This window comes from Zootoca vivipara, chromosome 2 (genome assembly GCF_965207765.1).
Source record: "Zootoca vivipara chromosome 2, rZooViv2.hap1.1, whole genome shotgun sequence".
NCBI classification, from domain to species: Eukaryota; Metazoa; Chordata; class Lepidosauria; order Squamata; family Lacertidae; genus Zootoca; species Zootoca vivipara.
The window spans coordinates 13,672,495-13,684,571 of record NC_142584.1 but is presented as its reverse complement, the minus strand read 5'-3'; the positions used below and the strand labels follow the sequence as shown (position 1 = coordinate 13,684,571).

The window sequence follows — 12,077 nt, the reverse complement described above, 5'->3', positions numbered from 1 at the left end:
TCAGGAGAGATCAGAAGCACGCCCCCCTGCAATTGCACTCGGCTTTGGGTCTTGGGTTTTTATCCAGCCAAGGTGGGGTTATCTGCTCTCATGCCTATCCATTGACTCAGAGGGAATGTGGATTCTTAAACTGGGCTGTGAGGTGGGGTTTGTACTGGGGTGAGGACATGCAGCACCCCAAACCCTCCTCAATCCCAAGCGCCTGGGCTTTGTGTCTGCGAAAAGAAAGAAGGCATCCCCTCCGCCCAATAAGCACATTTGCTTCCACACCAATTCCTCAGCAGGCGATTAAGAGAACCAGTCCCTCACAATCCCTAGAGACAGCCAGGACCAGCAAAGGCCACCGAGCTTCTGGTCCACTTCAATGGTGAACAGACCTTCAAAGGATCCTGATGGCACAAAATTGCATTTTAATGGATCAGTTCCTGTTGTGCTGCCCATTTCTCTACCACCGTTGCCGACATGGGTGATACATAAGAACCTAGCATAAGAAGAGGCCTGCTGGATCAGGCCAAGGGCCCATCTTGTCCAGAACTCATCAGATCTCATCAGGAGTAAGGGTAAAGGTAAAGGACCCCTGGGCGATTAAGTCCAGCCAAAGGCAACAATGGGATTGCGGCGCTCAGCTTGTTTTCTGGCCAAGGGAGCTGACATTTGTCCACAGACAGCTTTCCGGGTCATGTGGCCAGCAGGACTGAACTGCTTCTGGCACAATGGAACACCGTGACAGAAACGCCATTTATCTTCCCGCCACAGTGGTACCTATTTACCTACTTGCATTGATGTGCTTTCGAACTGCTAGATTGGCAGGAGCTGGGACAGAGCAACCCCATCACGGGGATTCAAACCGCCAACCTTCTGATCAGCAAGCCCAAGAGGCTCCATAGCACCACCCGCGTCCTTATCAGGAGTAAGACCCTTCTCTGGAGGAGACCTCTGGATGCAGCCAGCTGATAGGAACCATCGAGATTAAGGGTTCGCTTCCAGCAACTGCAGCACAACAACCTCAGTGCTTGGCTGGAAAACCTCCTGGAACAACATCGCTGTTACCTGCATTGTGCTTTGACTTCAAGCTAACCTGCTGACCAGTCTCTACCCAACTTTGTTTGCCCATAAGTGGACCTGAACGTGATTCCAGGCTGCTCTGTGCTTGTCTATTGCCTGATCCCTGTTTTGTGCTCCGATTACACAGATCCTGGATGCCACTTTTGCTTACATTTTTGCTGCCGCTAGCAAGTTTCCAGATCACTAGGGAATCTAGGAAGAGCAGGACAACGTATGGGGCATTCGCTATTGCCCATCAGACCCCTCTCTATAGCACTGCAGATGCTGGTTGCTGCCCTGTCTCTGCTCTTCGAATCTCAACTGGTCAAGGCTACATCATGCCTCTTTGTCAACATGCCAGTTTTAGCACCGCCTGCCCCTTTTTCTAAGCAAGGCTCTGCATTTTAAACTTTTAACAGTGGCATGGTATTCAACCGGTGCGACTTTCATGGCGTTATGGTTGCAGGAAAACCCTGCTTCTGCTGAACTCGGGGCTAACACGCAGTCGATAAAGACACAGGAGCCTCTGCTGTGAAAAAATGGTCTGGTCTGCTCATGCTAACACTTGTAGATTTAGAGGCAGAGGAGCAGGGGCTGGGAAGAAGTTGGCAACCCTAGCTAAGAAGGATCAGCAGAGAGGACAAGGAAAGTAAGAGTCCATGAAATCTGTAGGTCTGATAGCAACAAAGCAAACTGCTGAATTGCTAGCTCAAAATTCAGAGGGGGAAGAGGTGGTTCAGATTACGGTTATTTGTTTAATGCAGAGTTTCCCAAACTTGGATCTCCAGCTGCTTTTGGACTACAATTCCCATCATCCCTGACCACTGGTCCTTCTAGTTAGGGATGATGGGAGTTGTAGTCCCAAGTTTGGGAACCCCTGGCTTAATGGAAGTTGTATGGATCTGTGAGGTTTTGAAATATGGGGTGCCCATTAAGTGCAATGGAGCAACAGTGAGGAAAGGAACCATTCCTGACAATGAGAAGTATCACTCAATACCCCCACTGGTGGGGATTGTCTATCCCATGAAGCTATTTTGCCCAAGCTGTGCCCACTTGCTCTACACCCTTGATGTGGGGCGGTGAAAGATAAGGCTGGGCCAAAGGCGGTTTGTGCACAACACTTTGCCAGCCTTGACTATCAGGTGGTTGTCCTCATTGTATCATCAGGTGATTGACAGGGGGCAGCCCCTGCTCAACCATCTTGGGGGGCAGATCCAGTGTGCACGTGCGTGCATGCGTGCACACACACAGCCTTCAAACATAGGGATATCCAGGGGCCCTATTCATGCAAACAGTTGGATTTTGCAGATTTGTGAGTGAGGGCAAGTCAGTAGAAAGAAGCAGCAGGTTGCCTGCAGCTTTGCAAAGGAAGCAGCCCCATCGCTCCCCTGGCTCTGCGGCCTTCCCTTCCTCCTCCCCGCCCTGTGGTTTCCTTTCCCTGCATTTGGGAGCCCATTAGCAGTGGCCACAAAGCAATTTCCAGCAGCTTGGTCACTGCTGCCGCCCAACCCGAGTGTGGGAAGCGGGAGGGGAATGAGAAGAGGGCAAACCGGGCAGCACTTTTGGGCCAGGGGGAAAGCGCTCAGGAAATTGACTTTTTTGGCCAGTGCCAGCTCAGCATAAGATGACCTCACTGCACCCTGTTGGCTTAACTGTTTGTGAGCTATCGCCCTGCCTAGTCCATGGTTGGCTCTTGATTGCCATCTGCTGGTTACACGGGCATGGGAATTTGAGGATGCTACCTAGGAAGCATCCATGGTTTCAGGCAGGAGATGGTCTCAGTTTTACCTGGATTTGACCTGGTGCCTTTTGCATGTGACAAAGATGCTCTGCCACCGATCCACTGCCTTTCTGTTGACCTCTAGGACCATTTGGAGGCAGAGCTTAGTAGTACAGCATCTAATTTTCAGGGATAGCTCCAGTTCAATCTCTGGCACCCTAAACTAAAAAAGTCCAACAACTTCAAGTCCCAGAGAGTTCTCAGTCTGAGATTGCTAGATCTGAGATTGCCTATCAGTGTGGACAATATTGAGCTCAATGGGCCCAATGATTTGATTCAATGTGACACGGACTCAGTTAGATCAGCATGGTGTTAATAACACCAAGGTTGCGGGTTCGATCCCCATATTTCTGCATCACAGGGGGTTGGACTAGATGACCCTCAGGGACCCTTCCAACTCTATAATTCGCTAATTCTATGACGGCTCAGGACCACAATACCTCAAGTACTGCCTCTTTCCATATGGACCTACCCAGACCATGAGATCATCCTCTGAGGCCCTCCTTTGTGTGCCTCCTCCTTGAGAGGTCCGGAGGGTGGCAACACGAGAACAGGGCCTTCTCTGCAGTGGCTCCCTATCTTGGAATGCTCTCCCCGGGGAATTTTGTCTGATGCCTTCATTATACACCTTTAGGCACCAGGCAAAAATGTTCCTTTTTAACCAGGCTTTTGGTTGATCTGATTGACATTCTATACTCTTTTAAAATGTGGCTCTTTTTTGAGGGGGGGTGTTATTGGGTTCTTGTTTTATTTTTATTTATTTTTATTTTATATATTGTGATTTTTTTCTGTGAACTGCCCTGAGACCTTTGGGTATCAGGTGGTATATAAATTCAATAAATAAATAAATAAATAAATAAATAAATACATAATAGACAATATTGAGCTCAATGGGCCAATGATTTGTCTCAATGTCACATGGACTCAGTTAGCTCAGCATGGTGTTGATAACACCAAGGTTGTGGGTTGGATCCCCATACAGGCCACCTGCACATTTTTGTACTGCAGGGGGTTGGACTAGATGACCCTCAGAGTCCCTTCCAACTCTATAATTCTATGAATATAGATATGTGGATATAGATATATGCTTTACCCCAGCAGCTGCTTAAGTAGAGCAAAGACAATGGACTGTAATTCCAAGGGAGAGCCCTGTGGTGTAGTGGTTAGTGTGTCAGACTAGGAGCTGGGAGACCTGGGTTCAAATCCCCCACTTTGCCATGTAGCTCACTGGATAGCCTTGGGCCTGTCACTGCCTCTCAGCCTAACCTACCTCACAGGGTTGTTGTGGGGATTAATTGAGGAGGCGTAGAACCATGGACATGGTTTTCTCCTTGGAGAAAAAAGTGAGATGTACAGGAAATGCAATAAATAATAATATATTGATTGTACAGCACCATTCTCATTGTCAGGGAATCTGATACGAGTTCAGGGCTGGGTAGGAAAGACATGCTCCTCAAACTCTGGGCTTAACTTCTGCTGTTGGTTGAAGTTTACTATACTAAGTCAATGGGACCATTGGGTCAGGCAAGCTATAATTTTGGTTGAAAAATCATGCAGGGACCATTTTAACTGACCTCTCAAAAGCTTTCACGTGGAAGGTTCGACCACTCAGAGGCACATAGAAAGAGATAGAGAGATAGAAACTCAGTCCCTTAGGAAAGCCAGTCTTCTCCATGTCTTACATTTGAAAGACAAAAACATCAATACTTCAGCTCTATTTAGTACAAACTGGCTGCTTCCTCCTTATCAGTGCTTAGTGTGCGACACACGCAGATGTTTCCTGCATACTCTCTGCAAACATTGGCTTTCAACAGGGTGGCTGTTTGTGAATTGCCAAAAAATGAAGAAATGCAACACACACACAAACACACACACACACGGCTAAAAGAGGAATCAGGACTGCATAAAATGTGTGTGTGAGAATTGATATGCACAAATGCAAATTCAGAAATTTTGAAATAACATTTGAATAGAAATACTTCTCCCCATTGTGGGGAAGACTGCAACGAGGTGACCTGTGTGCTGCCACAGTTGACGGGCACCTCCCTGGTGTTTTTAGGCTTCTGCAAACAGAAATCCACTACCTTCAAGTAGAGGGTTGTTTTCTATAAAGAAGGACGCAACAGGGAAGGGACCAGCAGATTCTGAAGCAGCTATTAACAGCATGTCACCTCCTGAAAAACAGAGTCCTAGGTTGGATCAAGGAAGCCCCACGGCTGATATCAAGGCCCTTCACCACGGCAGGAAAGGAGGAAGGAAGTAAAGCCAGTGAATTAATTCATCTGGGATGGGATACCTACCGTATGGCCTCCAACTGTTATTTTCAATAATAATAATAATAATAATAATAATAATAATACCACACCCTTCTGGCTGGGTTTCCCCAGCCACTCTGGGTGGCTCCCAACAGAATATAAAAAAACACGATAAAACTTCAAACATTAAAAACTTCCCTAAACAGGGCTGCCTTCAGGTGTCTTCTAAAAGTCAAATAGTTGTTTATTTCCTTGACATCTGATGGGAGGGTGTTCCACAGGGCGGGCACCACCACTGAGAAGGCCCTCTGCCTGGTTCCCTGTAACTTCACGTCTTGCGTTGAGGGAACCACCAGAAGGCCCTTGGAGCTGGACCTCAGTGTCCAGGCGGAACAATGGGAGTGGAGACACTCCTTCAGGTATACTGGACCGAGGCCGTTTATTTGACTGCACCACCCCTGAACATTGGCGATTCTGGCAAGGGCTGATGTGTGCCAGAGTCCAGCAACATCTGGGGTGGGGAACTGGTTTCCCTGTCACTGCAATGCATGAATGAATGCATTCTCATTTAGACAGGGAATGCGTGGTAGTTTTAAGCACTGGTCTTCAGTTGGTAGGTTTGATCCCTGATGACCCACCCTTGGAGCATGCCAGGAGCTACGATGGGCTGCTCTGCCCATTTTCTTTGACCTGAAAGAAGCAAATGTTATGGATATGCGAAGTCTAGATTAAAGTGTTTCAGAGTAAGATTATACAATCGTACCTTGGATCCCGAACGCCTTGCAAGTCGAACGTTTGGCTCCTGAACGCCGCAAACCCGTAAGTGACGGTTCCAGTTTGCAAACTATTTTGGGGAGCTGAACATCCAACAGGGCTTCCACGGCTTCTGATTGGCTGCAGGAGCTTCCTGCAGCCAACCAGAAGCCGTGCTTTGGTTTCTGAACATTTTGGAAATCAAACGAACTTCCGGAACGGATTCTGTTCAACTTCCAAGGTACGACTGTAATTATAATGTAAATTTCTATTTCACCCTTCATCTAAAGACCACAGGGCAATTTGCAATATAAACACACAGAAATATTTTGTGCCTGGATGGCTCAGTTGGTTAGAGAGTGGTGCTGATAATGTCAAGGTTGCAGGATCAATCCTTGTGTATGGGACAGCTGCACTGCATTGCAGAGGGTTGGATTAGATGATCCTCAGGGACCCCTCCAACTCTACGACTCTATGAATACATATTATAATAATTTTAAAAAATGCCCGTCCCCCACAGTTTGAAATGCCATAAAATGTTTCATTAGCCAAAGGCCTAGGAGAAGAGGAATGTTTTTGCCTGATGCATAAAGATATGGAACAAAGGTACCAGGTGCTCTCCTTCTAATATCATACATGTATCAGAAAAACTATCTGCAAGACATCTGTTATTCTCCAGACCCGGATAGACAAGGATGCCCAAAAGCATTGCAGGGGGTTGGACTAGATTACCCTCGGGCCCCTTCCAACTCTAAGATTCTACGGCAATGAGGAATTGTCTCTGTGATAAAAACCACTTCCAGAAGAAGGAAGAGTTTGGGTCCCTGCCCTCACCAGTTTCAATAGGACATATTGAAGCTTTCTAAATCAAAGAACCCAAAAGCCCACACATCCATAGAAACTGCACTGAGAAGATGAGCCTCTGTTCCAGTGCTTTACTTCCCTCGTAGTTTGAATTGGTGCCTGATTGTGAGCTTTGCACTAAGGAAATGCCATCCAAAGGCTTCTGCTCCTTCTTTTATTGCCTGCTGGCTTTCAAGAGCCACTGATGATCATCAACCTCCTTTGGCCTAAGGGCAGGGAAAAAATAATTGAGATTTCTTTAATAAATACAATAGATCAATCATCTTCCATGTCTTGCAGTCAGATGGGTTGCTCAGACCTTGAGACGTAGCGCCTGATTATTCTATACCTGTATAGAAAGGTACGCGATGGAAAGTTCAGTCCTCCTGCAGCAGGAATCGCTCTTCTTTGAATGAAGGCGTGAACCTGAGAATCCATTGTTACGGCTCAGGAAGGTTACAAAGGGCACTGGAAACCAAGTAGGGTATGAAGGAAAGGAGACAGGAAGAATGCTAGTTATCAGCACCTTGGTTAGGGTTGCCAACTGACCAGGAGAAAAATGGCCTGACCTTTAGCAGCAGCACGATGTACACAGAACAACAGGCGGTCCTTTTCTGACGTAAAAGCGGCATTACTGCCTGCACATCAAGCTGCTGATAGAAGTGAAAGGGCCGAGGAGAAAGCTGACAGCTGAGATCCCAGTCCCACAGCATCTCAGGCAGCAGGAGCAAAAAGTTGGTGATGCGAGGGCTAGTTCCTGATGGGCTTAGCAAAGGAGGCAGAGAGCCATGTGACCTCAAGAGCTCAGTTAGTTATAGCACAGTGGTGATAATGCCAAGGTTGCAAGTTCGATCCCCGTATAGGACAGCTGCATATTCCTGCATTGCAGGGGGTTGGACTAGCTCAGTGATGGCGAACCTATGACACGCGTGTCAGACGTGACACGCAGAGCCCTCACTGCTGGCACGCCCCCCACTGGCCCATTTGCACTGTTGTTGTTGTTTTCCCCCCATTTGTTCTCCCACTCCTCCTCACGCTAGAGCTTGTCTCCACTGTTAAAACCCGGATCCTTTTTTTGTTGTTGTTGTTTCTGGTAGCCAGAGATTGGTTTTTTTAACCCTTTCTGTGCTGTTTTTTCTGGCACTTTGGCAGACTATGGCTGTAACAGCGTTCATTTTTTAACCCATTCTGTGCTGTTTTTTTGGCACTTTAGCAGACTATGTCGGTGCTGCGTGTTAGTTCCAGCGAAAGTATTATTATTCATCATTTATTTCTGTTCTCTTCCCCCCCCCCAAAAGCACAGCAGCTTTGGGGCACCGCCCCAAAAAAGCAAAGCAACTTTTGCACTCCCCAATAAAACCTCTAAAACTTTGGTCAGCAGCTCCCCCCCCAAAAAGCTCAACAACTCTGGGCACTTTGTTAAAAATAAGGGTTTTTTGGTTTGGTTTGGTTAAATAATTAGATTTGGTTTATTAAATACAGTTATATACTACAATTATACATTTTTGTTATTTAAACTATAAATATTGCAAAATTATGGGGTTTTTTTCTCTCTCGAAGTGACACACCACCCGAGTTATGCTTGGTTTTTTGGCGAATTTTGACACACCAAGCTCAAAAGGTTGCCCATCACTGGACTAGCTGGTGCTTAGAGTGACTCCCTTCCAACTCTGTGAATCTATGACTTTGCCACCTGAATGGGGAAACTCTCCCTCCAAATTTTTCAGCTGAGGGCGTGGCACAAGGATAAATCTGGCTTCTGCAGCTTTGATAAGCTCCAAAGATCCCGAGAGTCCAACTTCCCCAACTCAGAAACCTCCAGACGGACTGGGACTGAAGGCAGATGTAGTTCCAAACATCAGGAGGTCGGGGAAGGTTGACGCTGGTAGTGGTGGTTTGTAATTTTTTAATGCGAGGGCTGAAGTTGCTGCATCCTCTGGGTGGCACATCCAGGCAAGGCAAAGAAGGCCTGCTTGAGAAGGCCTGATGCTTACATGCTTATCTTATCAACACATTTCTATCTACATTGCTTTTCCACATGGCACAAGGTGTGCTACAACAAATAAAAAGCTCACGAAACCCCCCCCCCCAACAACAATAACAATAGCTGAGTCAAAGAACCAACATGAATTTGATTCGTTCTGGAGGTCCGGCTGGATCCTGAGGTTTTCGCAACCGGAGGAGAAGCGTAAGCCAAGGTGCTACTGTATATGGCCGCTGAGACCATATAACACCGGTCCTGAAAGACCTACATTGCTCCCAGGATGTTTCCAAGCACAGTTCAAAGTGTTGGTGCTGACCTTTAAAGCCCCAAACAGCCTCGGCCCAGTATACCTGAAGGAGCGTCTCCACCCCCATCGTTCAGCCCGGACACAGGTCCAGCTCTGAGGGCGTTCTGGAGGTTCCCTCACTGCGAGATGTCAGGTTACAGGGAACCAGGCAGAGGGCCTTATCAGTAGTGGCGCCCGCCCTGAGGAATGCCCTCCCATCAGATGTCAAGGAAATAAACAACTGTCTGACTTTTAGAAGACATCTGAAGGCAGCCCTGTTTGGGGAAGTTTTTAATGTTTTATCATGTTTTTAATATTCTGTTGGGAGCAGCCCAAAGTGGTTGGGGAAAATAATAACATTAGGGTATAAATAATAACATTATTATAATTATCATCATCATCAGTGCACTGGGTCACCCCAGGGAGGCTTCAGGAACATTTAGCGGAGCCCTGGGGGGCATCCCTTTAATACCCTGCAGCCATACCTGCCAAGTTGCTGTCGGAGAAATAAGGGACCGGGCCGGAAGTAGCAGACCGGAAGTAGCGCTGCCGCCATTTTGGAACTGGGTGGAGCATGCTCAGAAGTGACTTTTGATGCTGCTTTGCCCAGTTACAAAATGGCCGCCGCGCCAGAAGTCGCACTGCAGCCGTTTTGGAACTGGGCAGAGCAGCATCAAAAGTCGCTTCTGAGCATGCTCCGCCCAGTTCCAAAATGGCTGCCGCACCAGAATAAACCGGGGAAAAACAAAAAAACCCCCATTTTTTCAGCTAGGAACAGCTGGAAAAACGGGGATTTCCCAGGGAATACGGGAGACTTGGCAGCTATGCCTGCAGCCCTTGTCTTCCTGCATCATCTCTCTCCCCTCTCCCAGAAACATTCTGGGGAGCCAGCGGGGTAGAATGGGGCACAGCAGGACTGGAACTGGAGAACTCTCACTCACACACATCCTCTAACGGAACCCCAGTGGCTCTCGCAAGGGAGCCACAGAAAGAATGTGGTTGGTCAAGGGAGCCATGGACTCAAAAAGGTTGATAACCAGTGGGTTATCTCTACAAACCATCTGAAAATCCAACAGGATCATTCTCTTAACAGTCATCGGGGTATGATCTTTTTTTCTTTTTCTTTTACCAACTGTACTTGTGTGTGAAGAAACCTCTGGCTTTTGCACGGCTGAAATATAACTGCCTGTACAATGGTAAGCATGGCATTCATTGCCCCTCCCACTTTTGCTTTTGTCCCCGCCCATTTTCTGTCCCTGGCCCTGCCCATCGCCAGCATGCATCCTTTGACAAGGAATGCAGAACGCTGGCCTGAAAGATGTCCCCCACCCCCCTCCGGTGTAGCCAATGCTCCTTCTTGGACAGCTGCCTAGACTTAACGGAGAAGAAAAGCTGACTCTGCCTAAGAGATTAACTTGAGGGGTATCTGTCTCCTTTTATCAATGTGAATTTTGCTTGGTATGAGGACGATGTGCCTTGGAAGAGAATTGAGCTCCTCCCTCTCTGCTCACCTCCCCTGCTACCTGCCGCCAACTAACAGCTGGGAGACGGGCTAAATTCTCTCTCTTCTCACTCCAGTGTTGGAATCTCTCTGCCTTTGCCCGCCTTGCGTTCTTAGAGCAAGAGAGAAATAAGGAAGCCTGCGTTCAGCAGCTCCCGGGAATGCTTTTGTTCCAGTTCCAGGCCCAGTGCCCGCTGCTTCCAGTACCGCAGGCCCCACTGACGCATTGAGGTGAGCACCTCGGGGCCACCTTAATGGTGCATTTGGTAGTGAGCATTGCATTAAACCAAATGTGCTCCAGGAGGCGGAGGGACCCAATGTCTGGAACGGGAGTACCTTTAAGTAATTGAAGTTGGGGGGGGGGGAGTCTTTAGAGGCCGGGGAAGGCACTGCTGTAATGAGAACACTCCATCACAGGCAGGCAAAGCAGCCTGACACATGGCTTGGCTCATGCTGCGGCGGCGGCGGAGAATTACTGCTTGCTTCCAGCACTCAGCGTCTGGGCTGAGGAGGCAGGCTTACGAGAGCGGAGATGGATTTCGTACCCTCTCTCGGCTAACCGTTGTAGCTCCGAGGCTGCTCTCTCTCAGTTAGCATATACATGCATTTGCCCCCGAGTGCTCAAGCCAAACCTCTCTTTGGCTTGTGCCAGTGTGGTGTAGTGGTTAAGAGCGGTAGGCTTGTAATCTGGGGAACTGGGTTCGCGTCTCTGCTCCTCCACATGCAGCTGCTGGGTGACCTTGGGCTAGTCACACTTCTCTGAAGTCTCTCAGCCCCACCCACCTCACAGGGTGTCTGTTGTGGGGAAGCAAGGGAAAGGAGATTGTTAGCCGCTTTGAGACTCCTTCGGGTAGTGATAAAGCGGGATATCAAATCCAAACTACTACTCTTCTTCTTCTTCTTCTTCTTCTTCTTCTTCTTCTTCTTCTTCTTCTTCTTCTTCTTCTTCTTCTTCTTCTTCTTCTTCTTCTTCTTCTTCTCCTCCTCCTCCTCCTCCTCCTCCTTCCTCTTCCTGCTGCTCAAACCTGTCAGCCTCTTCCCAGGTGCGCTGGACAAGCAGCTGTCCCTTTTGATAGAGAGGGCTGCCAGCTGTTGTGGGAAACAAAATGTTGCCACCTGGGCACGGCCTGGAGGCTGCCCCCCACCCCACCCCCCAGGACCAGAGTTTGGTGCTGCAAGGCTCTGTTCCTCACAGTGGTCCTCTCCTGATGTTGTTGGTCTACCCATCTCATCATCCCTGATCATTGGCCATTCTGGCTGGCGCTGATGGGAGTTGGGAGGCCGACAATACCTAGAGAGCACCCAGTTGGCTACCCCCATCAAAGGCAAATGGCTCTTGTCTGAGCATGCAAGTCTGCAACCATGCAAGGCTTCCCATCACAAGGAACCCCATGCAAATCTCGAACAACATTGCCGACAGCTATGCCATGCAAGCACAAATCAACGGATAAAGGTGCATAACTTGGGAACTGGCAGGGTTCCCGAAGGGTGTGTGGCAGAGGTAGGGGGCTAGGAGAGTGACCCAGGAGAGGGGGCCACCCCACAACCTACATGTGGGGTGGGGGAGATAGGCAGGCAGGCAGGCAGGCAGGCAGGCAGGCAGGCAGGCAGGCAGGCAGGCAGGCAGAGAA

General features: G+C 48.5%; 1 protein-coding gene across 1 annotated transcript in view; it reads right to left on the bottom strand.

The window, feature by feature from the left end:
* ASIC1 (acid sensing ion channel subunit 1) overlaps positions 1-12,077 on the bottom strand; it is a 180,718-nt gene that overhangs the window by 43,474 nt on the left and 125,167 nt on the right. The gene's annotated exons all lie outside the window — the stretch shown is intronic.